We start from the raw sequence: 10,445 nt of genomic DNA, 5'->3' as shown, positions 1-10,445 counted from the left end.
TTTTTTTTCTGTCTTGTTTTATATGTTCACTACTCTAGGGCTCATATATATATAAATACAATATATTATTTAGAATATATTTAATATGTAGAATACATTTTATATAACATTTAAAATACATTTTATATAACATATAGACCATTTTGTAACAAAGAGTACATTCTGTAATATGTAGAATATATTTATATAACACATAGACTATATTAATGCAATATGTAGAATGTATTTTATATAATTAGAACATGTTAATATAACATGTAGAATATATTTTATGTATTACTAGAATATATATAATATAAAGAATATATATAGAAGCGAACTAAAGATTTTATTGTCTTCATAATAAAACAAAAGATGAAGCTTAGAACTGGTTCACTCGGCCCTTTCTCTTCTTATTTCCTCCCAGCTCAAAATGCTTGCATCTCTTAATAACCAGGATTCTCTTATTTCTAAAGTTGAGTCAACACATTTAAGCCTCAGCATAATCGTCTTTGTGGTTTTAAACTTTTTCTAGAAAATCCCCCTAGTCTGCCTCCCATAGCCAATCTGCTTCCTGTCATAATGTCACCTTCCTGAGCAGAGAGAGAATCCTTGCCTTTCTTGTACTGTGTCATACTGTGTGGTAGGTGCTTGCCACACTTCTTTCAGAAATTCCAGTGGGTTTTAGGAATGTTCACAAATGTTTGCAGGCATGTTATCGGTATAGATAACATTACATATATTTTATACCTCGTGATATGGTCCCATGAGCCTCTTAGATTCTGGCGATTAATTTTTAATTGTTACTTGCTCAGTTCTTCACATTGAATAATTTATATTGATGTCCCATCGATATTCAGGTAATAATACTTGGAAAGTAATCTATCCTCAATTTCACTAATCTAAAGGTACACTGATTTATCTTTTATCTTCAATCTGTTTATAAAGACTTTTCAAGGAAGTTTTCATTTCATATATTTTACTTGTCAGTTTTAGGATTTTTATTTTATTATTTAGTTTACATTTCCCCCTAGTTTCTCTATCATTTTATTCATTATGTTATGTTGTCCTTTACAATCTGAAACATGGATTTAAGAGACCCTTTCAAATCTTTGTCTCCAAATTCCAACATCTCAAAAATTTCGGGCTCATAACTATTGACTGCTTTTCCTCTTGACTGTGGATCACGATTTGCTGTTTCTTTGTGAGTCTACTAATTTATTATTTTATGTCACATATTCTGAATGAAATGTGGTAGAGACTCTGATTCTGTTTCTTCTAAAGAGTGTTTATTTTTTTTTTTCTAGTATGCATTCCACTTAAGCACCAAACTGTCCTTTGCAATAGGTAGAAGTTGAGATCTCTGCTCAATTCCTTCTCATTTATAGCTATTGTCATATACTGTGAAACTTGGTATTTCTCAAGCACTTGCTCACAGGTGAGCCAAGGATTCGAGTTGTATTCATCTGCAGATTTAGGGAAGTCCTCCTCTCCTATATTTTCCCTTCACTTTCTAGCTGCTTTGGCAGCCCTAAACTCCATCCTCTGACTTCTCAACTCATTGTGATTATGACTTTCTGCTTAAATGCCCTTCATCCAATTCCCTGCAGATTAGAGAATGCCCACAGGTACAGAGCAGTAACCTTCTTTCAAGGGCCAACTGCCATTTGATTCCTTCATGCTTTCGGTTGCTCTCCAGGCCTTCTAAAAAAAAAAAAAAAGTTTTGTTTTTTGTTTGTTTGTTTTTTGCCGTCTTTTTGTTCAGTGTTTACAAAGGTTTTCTGTGGGAGGGTCAAATATAAACTTCACCACCACTACAGGGAGTCAAACTTGAGTAAGTAGATATTTCTAGATTGCAAGACAAGTGCTGTTTAATAGAAATATAATATGAATCATATATACAATTAAAATTTTTCTAGTAGTCACATTAAAAAAAAGTGAAAAATAGCTTTAGTAATAGATTTTATTTAACCCAACATATCCAAAACATTACCATTTCAACAAAAATCAACAGAAAATGATTAGATATTTTTCATTACTATTGTTGACTAAGTCTTTGAGATCTAATGCGTGTATGGTACTTCCAGTACAGCTCAATTCAGATGCTAAATCTTCAATAAAGAGGAACGAAGTATTACTGAAATGATAAATTTATGTTTAATGGAAAAGTTTTTACATGCCTTCTAGTTTGTAAATTTAAATCAATAAAAATGAAAGGTAACAACCCAACTCCTTAGTTTTACTAGCCCCATGTCAAGTGCCCAGTGGATAAATGTGGGCTAATGGCTACTGTACTGAGCAGCAGATGTCGGTCTAGGTAATAAGAAAGAATTTCTGTATTTTCACTAAGGGAAGTGGCCATGATGTAAGCCATTAACACAAGTACAATTTTATAAGAATTAAAATGATTTATATAGTTACCTCCTCTTTGGAAAAATAAAGGAAATAGACTTTGTCTTTCAATATTTACAAGGATATGAAAAAAATTTTCTAAACTATTTGCAAAAAGATTGTGGTAACAGCAAAGCCAGATTGGTTTGCACAGTGTACATCATTTATGTGCAGAATTTGTTAACAAATTACTATTTTTTAATAGAACACATCGTTTATTGTTCTATAAATTTATCCTTTGGGGATTCATATTTAAAATTATTCTGGTTATAAAAGTATGCTACTTTGAAAGTGTTCCTTTTTGTTGACTAAATAATTACAATGATAATGTCGATTATTTAAAAAGTAGTCTTTTGGTATTAAGATTATAATTGCCTTGATTCCCAAGGCAGAAGTATGTCTAAATTGGCTTATGTAAAATTCCAGCTAAGTAAACTAGCCTACAAATCTTGTAAATGGTGGTTGACTTGGTTGAAAATATATCTATAAACTGAGTTTTCTTTGTACCCAGTCTGGGGGTGGTAGTGCAGTGAGAGCTTGTATATCTCTAATGACTCATCAAATCGCTTATAGGTTTTATTACCATATCTGATTGATTTTTGCCTGTGCTAAATTCTATCAGTGTCCAAACAAAATGAAGAATCTACTTAATCCCAAAAAATCACGACTAAAATTTCAGGATCATAAGGCAGGAAACTTTTCTTCCTCATTGGAAGGCCCAACATTTATTAATTTTTATTCATTTATCAGGGCGTGACATTGGTTAATTGTATAGGTTTCAGGTGTGTAATTCTGTAGTACATCATCTGTATGTTGCATTGTGTGTTCACTACCCAAAGTCAATCAAATCTTCCATCATGTATTTGATCCCCCTTTATCCTTTTCTGCCTTCTCTCCACTCCCATTCCCTATGGTAACCACCATACTATTATCTTTATCTATGAGTTTTTATTTGTTTGTCTTGTTTATTTGTTGCTTTCAGTTTTATGTCCCATACATGAGTGAAATCATATAGTTCTTGGCTTTTCCATCTGACTTGTTTTGCTTAGCATGATATTCTCAAGATCCAACCATGTTGTTGCAAATGGCAATATTTCATCTTTTCTTCGGGCTGAGTAGTATTCCATTGTATATATGTACCACAACAGATATACAAAAAGATTCTCAGCCTCACTAGCTATTAGGGAAATGCAAATCAAAACCGCAATGAGATACTACCTCACACCTGTTAGAATGTTGGTATCAACAAGACAAGTAATAAAAAGTATTGGAGAAGTTGTGGAGGAAACTTCAAATGTGACCAAGAGACATATGTCAATTTTCATCATCTAGATTGGGGCTATGCATATCCAATAAATGTGGTTACACTTCATAAACACAGATGTAGAAGGAAAGGGGCATGATAAAAATAGTGATACTCTCTTCCTTCTTGATCTACTGATCGAAAGAGGAATTGAGTAATTAGAGAAGGGGGTCAGAAGTTTTCATCAGTAGACCTTTGGGCATGTGGCATCATTTATTCAAAAGTTTCTTGAGCACTGACTATATGTCATGTACGGACTATCTTCTGGGAATACCAGTGAGTAAGGTAATCAGAGTCCCTACCCTCAAGAAGGTAAAAATCCAGTGGGTAAATTGCCAGGCAAGGTGCTAAGAATTTTACAGTCATCATCTCATTTAATTGTCTTTAAAAAACAAAACCAAAAGCAACGAGTGGCTATTTTCAGGGAAACAAAGAGAGGCCTGGAAAATGACTTCTTTAAGGTCACCAAATGTGTATGTGGTAGGGCTTGGATTTAAACTCAGATTCGATTACTCCAGATGCCATAGTCTTAACCACCAGCCATAGTACCCAATAAAGATCTTCCCTGCACTGACATCTCTTGGTTCCTTATGAATGACTCCCTACCCCCACCCTAGAATATAACTCTTTTGAAATTTAAAGGCCCTGATATCCTTACTCATAGCTCTATTGCTCTTGTGAAAGGAGATGATTTCTATCTTTTCACAAAACTTGATAATGTCAAATGAGTGTTATGTATTCTGAAATCTTGATGCTGTTTTGCATCGTATACCCTGGACTTCAGTAGCTTTTGAACTTGAAGGGAGGGATCTAGGCTTCCAAGGAATGCATCATCTTACTTCTTCGAATTAAAAGAATATGTTCTGAATTTGGAAGGACTTTAGATTATCTTTATCAACTCCCTTGTATTTTAAACTTGGATAACAATTTTAAATGGGTGGAAAATTATTCAAAATCCAAAAGTCCATCAATGTCAGTCATTGGACCAGAACTCATTCTCTTGATGCCTAGGTATTAGCTTTCTCTGTATCACAGATATGCCTTGCCTGTTAGAACACCTCTGTCTCTCAAAAGTTTGGGCCAAATAGGTATCTAAATAGGAAAACAGTCTTGGAAGAACTTCCGAGATGTCCAGAAGTTACAATTCTTCCACCTAACGAAGATGCTGAAGTACTCTGTTTCCTCTCGGTGTGGGGTGGCCAGTGGGAGTGAGTGTGGGCTACTCGGTTTAATTATCCCTGAAATATCTGGTACTCACAGAGGAAGGAATGACTTATTTGTTAGCCAGGCTTTTTCATTAAGCATAGCACTTATACATTGCCGAAAGGGAAGTAAATATTTCAGAATCACGGAATCATGGGACTGTTTATCGTGACCATCCTTCCCTTTTTGCCTGTGATTAAACCCTACTTTAGCATCTCCACCAAATAGGTTCATCTAGCATCTCCATTGGAAAGTATTTCACATGTATTTTTTTTTTTTTTACTTACAACTCTATTTAATAAATATTAAAATTAACTTCATTTTAGAAATGAAGACTTGGCTCATTCATATGAAGAAACAATTAATAATTGGCAAAGTAAGAATTAGAGAATCTAGTTCGTCAGAATCCTGAACTTGTGTTCTACATTCTATCCCATCAAATTTTGCTTACATACCTTCAGTGACAGGGAACTCATTAGCACCCAGGGCATTCTCGCATATCTTTGGATTGTTGTGATTATGAAACAGCACCTTCTTTAATGAGGCTGAAATTTGTTTTTATTGGGCTTCTGGAAATTTATCTTACTTTATTTTCTTAACATATGTGGGCACAAGTGTGATTATTTTCTCACATGATGATCCATGAAAAATACGAAGAGAATTTCCCCTGGCACCTCTTTCTTTTCTTCAAGTTATGTATTCCCACATGTTTCAAATGGTCCCTCCTGGGTCACAATTTCTAGTTACCTTGCTTTTCATTCCCTCTTTGAACTCATTTCAGCCTTAAAGTGAGACCTGATTGACTAAAATCTGAGACTGTGTGGAATTTATTTGGTAGCAGAAAAAGAGATCATTCAACACAGCAGCGTAGGTAATTTGGAAGTTACCTTTTGTTGCACACACAAGTTCAGAGGCAAGTGGCCTGAGGCTAGCAGCATTGTTCTGTGATTCTCAACATGGACTTCTAGGGCTTTTATAATCCTCACTTCCCAGCCAGCAGCGTCGGGACACAGGGAAAGAGCACGCAGGGAAAGCACCTCCATCTTCAAGGACATGATCGGAGGCTTTGCATATTGTTTCTAGGCTTGTTCCAGTGGCTTTAAGGGAGATGGGAAATACCTCCACCTCTGCAGCCATGTTGTTGGTGAAAACTCAAGAGGTTCTATTACTAAAGACAGGGAAAATGAACGCTGGAGGACAACTGTACATTCTGCCACTGGAGTAGGGTGTAAATAGAAAGGAAAGGTCAAGAGAATGTATCTTGCTGGCCAGAGCATGACAATAAGAACCAAGAAGTTTGGGTTCTTTGATTTATCTGACTTCTGGTAACTTACTAAAAAGAATATTAATTACACCCTCCTTTTATGTTTCACAGAGATATCGCGATTTAGTTATAAAAGTGATTTTACTTGTCAAATCGAATGGCTGTAATGGAATTTTAACCAATGTGATTATACCTTAAGTGATCTGTTTGAGCACATTATTAGGACCAAGAGAGGCAGAATTATAGGAAACAGAAGATTCTCATATTCAAGGAACACTGATGAAGTTATTCAGAAAAACAATTTTGTATATTAAGGCTTTTCAGAAATTTTTATTTTCAAGGTTTAATGTACCCTTGGGGGAAAAAAAGTTTGGAGTGAACATTTTATTTCATATTGTTGAGCAGAAATTTGATGTGATTATTCCCCCCCACTGAGTTTTTTGGAAGATGAAAACTGGTTCTGGTAATTCTTTAGCAGAGATTTCATTGATATAGTAATGAGTTGTACTCTGGGTGAATCTGAGCATTTAGAAGTTGTACAGTAAACCAACCATAAATCTGCAGATCCTGGGCATTTATGTTGAGCCTCAATGCTTTGATTTCACTCACAGACTAGAGCATATGACCAGATAGGAAGAAAACATGGTGTCCACAGGAAGGATTCAGGATCAAAAAATGCCCACTCACCCTCCAGTTTTCGAAAGACTAGGATATGTAAACGCATGAAAAGGTCCCAGGCTTCCCCTGGGTGAGGCCAGGTCCACATATCACTACTTCTCTTCTCCCCATACTTCTTGATCAGCTTGACTCTGGTGAGGTGGTCTGTAAGGAACTATTTTTAGAAGGTATGGATTCCCTTTTGAAGTCCCACCGTTATAGCCAGGGCCTGCAGCAGAGACTGCTAGATCTCTGCCTTGTTTATACTGCTGAGTCGTGCCTTGTTTATACTGCTGAGTTGAAGAATGGGTTTTGTAGAAACAGAGCCTCAGGCAGGGATTTAGGGGCAAATTATGAGGAAGAGAGTGGAACTTATAAGGAAAGGAGACTCAGGAGAGCAAGATTGTGCTCTCAGATAAAGTCCAGTCTCTGATCTAAGGTGGTATGGAGGATCTCTGGAGTGTAAACTGCCCTTGAGTTGTCCCACTTTAAGGCAAAGAGGTCAGCCTTTCATACCACTTGTAGTCATTGGCTACGGGCTGCCCCAAAGGACACTTGTGCACAATTTCTTGGGCGAAGTGGCTCTTGCCTGCCAAGGACAGTTCTCCAGAGAAGAGGGTCAGAGTCAGCAAGCAGCCAATGCCTCATAGAGTCTGGGGACTGGGCGTGCCAGCCCAGTAAAGTGGCCTAGCCAGGCTTTGCAATGTCGTTTATAGCCCACATTTTGCATTGCTCATGACCACTTGCTTCTCACAGGAAGTTCATTTCAGCCAGGCACAGCTTCTCCAGGATTCTGGGTTCACAATTTTCAGGAGGAGGATTAGTGGAGTAAACTCCAGAGATGCTACCGTCGTTCCTGAGGCTATGACCGATCCTCATCGCCACCCTTCTCTATCACCCACTCTAGATTATTCTCACTCTCAGCCAGGACTTCTCAGGTATAGCTGGTTTGCCTTAGGATGACTCACACTCATCTCTAAGAGGTCTGAGCCCCTGCCCTCATGCCCTTATTAGGCTGCAATCATTCTACTTTTCCATTTAGAGGTAAATTTGGGTGGGAGGGTAGGGTATTAAGAGATGTCCCAGTAGGTTATCTGGGTGTCAAACATGTTTCTTTCTGCTTTCTTTAGGTGACGGCAGCCCTAGTCCCTCATGGTATCAGAGTTAATGCTCCCTGGTAGCATGATGATTTCTTACTGTGGTTGCTGGTCTGTGGACACAAGACCTTAAAGTAACCAAGTGGCACATTGGCTTTAAATCTGATGGCTCGTACTGTATCTGCTGCCAGCAATGTCCCCCTCTGGGAACCAGCACCTCTAGAAACAGAGAGACTGAAGTTGTGGATATCCGAAGCGCAGGTTTTCCAATCCGTCACTGAGAATGATGGCAAGAAGGCTCACTCCTACTTTCGCTTTGTGGTTACTAGAATATTCATTGTATTCTCCCTCCTCCCCACTTTTGTTTTTCAATTTCACATAAATAATGTGATTCAGAATGTTGCTATAGCTATAAAAGTGCTTTTTAATGTGTCAGACAGAATGGAATTTTATCATAAATTTAGGCGATGTCGTTAATCTCTAAGTAACGTGTTGGGAATAAGCCTATATAAAATGCCTGTTGTTTTAAGAGTAGAGCGCCACCTGAAGGATGGCACCCCATCCTCTCAGGGTGTCACCTCTAAGTAGTGCATCAGCTGTGGCTTTAATAAGCCATTTCTTCATCTCAAAGGATGACAGCTTCCGGAGTTATGTGGTAGGATCAGTGGAACCCAGGGCTGTGAGGTGCACAGCCCTCTTAATGAGTATGGAGAGAATTTACACAGCACATTCCACATGCCCAAGGCTGCGCTTCTGGGACATCTCCTTGGTTAAATGTGCTGTTTAAACCACCGCTATTTTTTTCATGGTCCATCTATTCTTTTTCAGGTGCTAGACTGATTGATTATTTGAGATTACGATAGAAACTATCATTTCTGCATCCTTTGCGTCTTTGAGGGTGGCTCTCATCCCTGTCATTCTACCTAGGTGCAATGTTGTTTTTCATTTATTTCTTACTCTTGTTTTTTCTTTTATTTGTTTCATGTTTATTTTTAGTCAGGCATGAGGAGTAGATTTTGTGGCTGCTACTTTGTCTTTCCTATAGGTAAAGGCATCTATGTGAAGGCTCCGCCAACTGCTGGTTATATCCATTTCGATAATACATTTGGGATCTGGGGAGATGACTACCATTTGGTCTCTCATGCAGGGGAGCCACTGTGAAAGAGACCTGAGCCAGAACTCCATAGGCCCATAGTGGCACTTTGATTCTCTGGATATCCCCAGCAATTAACTTGGACCCCGTATCCAATAGCCCTTGGAAGAACTAGATAGTCTCTTTTCTCCAAGGTAATGTTACCCGAGACAGTGACTGTAGGTAGGTCTTTCTGGGGAAGAACTGGTTGAGATCACCACTGCCATAATGCTTTAGGGTTTGTTCCTCATTCAGACCCGGACTCTTCTTTGGTCATCGGGTTCTGTGCTTGAGAAAGGTTCAAGCCTTGCAACTGGGCAGAGATCATGATCTTCCATTGGGGTGTCCAATTATGTTGTCTCCAGGAACACCATGTTCTATTAGCCATCTCCATGGCACCCTGCATGTCAAACCATGCCCACCCATGTGGCTGCCAGTGTAAATTTCCTACTGATTACTTTATGCCCACTCTTCTTTTGACATTTAAGTTGCTGCCGCCCGGCTTTGGTACTCTAGCATCTCCCTTTGTTACTAGAAAGCCCAGTTCTGCAGCATGATCTCTTTCCTACTGTCAGTGGCAGCCTGCAGAAGCCAGTCATCAATGAGCGATGAGAGATGCTGGCGCCCCCCTCACCAGCGCTTTTCTTACTTCCTCGGTAAACAACGTCCTCTGAGCCCTTCCATGGAACACAATCCTAGTAGGTTTTCTGACGTATAGCAGAAACATTCTAGCATACCCACTTCTCTGAGCCTTTCGATTTTATTCTTCACAGTTTGCCAAGGCAATTCTGGTGTCTCTGTGTCACGTAGTGCTGGCCATTTCCTCTTTCAGTCTTCCAAGAGTCACCTTAGCAACATACCAGAAACTTTTCTCAAGGTACTTTCTGGGGTGTTAATCTGTTAGAGAATACTGCCCCACACCAACAAATCACCTCCTTACCTAACTTTATATTCTATGCCCCGCCCCTCCTTGATCCAACACCAGATTCACTCCCAAGCACAGTCTCCAGATACCTGTGGGATGCATAGGCCAGGTGTGCAACCCAGGCTTAGACTCCCTCTTAAATATGTTGATACTAGTTATTGGTCTACTGCCCAGAAAGTTTTAGAACATCATCCTCACCCCAGTGATATCCCACACGTCCACTGTTAAGGAGAAGGGAGTTTTTTGTTATCGTTGTTGCTTTTGTTGTTTTTTCACTGTTTCCTGGACCTGTCGTAACCTACTGTCCAGCACTTTGGAAAACAGATATCCATCCGCTTGAATTTGGTTCCAGAGCCAGAGTGGCGTGAATAGAGCCGTAAAGGGGCCTATGATTAGAACAAGTATTATAATACCTTCTTGACCAAAACAGCCAGCAGTGTGAGACCAGTGCAGGTCACTGCTCTCATCGGAGCAGCCGTCTTAGCAGTGGTCCA

The 10,445-nt window shown here is 38.8% G+C and overlaps 1 pseudogene; it reads right to left on the bottom strand.

The window, feature by feature from the left end:
• Positions 1-361: 361 nt before the first annotated feature.
• LOC107520498 lies at positions 362-713 on the bottom strand (annotated as a pseudogene).
• Between the last annotated feature and the right edge of the window lie 9,732 nt (positions 714-10,445).

This window comes from Rousettus aegyptiacus, unplaced genomic scaffold (assembly GCF_014176215.1).
Source record: "Rousettus aegyptiacus isolate mRouAeg1 unplaced genomic scaffold, mRouAeg1.p scaffold_m13_p_7, whole genome shotgun sequence".
NCBI classification, from domain to species: Eukaryota; Metazoa; Chordata; class Mammalia; order Chiroptera; family Pteropodidae; genus Rousettus; species Rousettus aegyptiacus.
The sequence above is the reverse complement of the archived record's forward strand: the minus strand, read 5'-3'. Positions and strand labels throughout refer to the sequence as shown.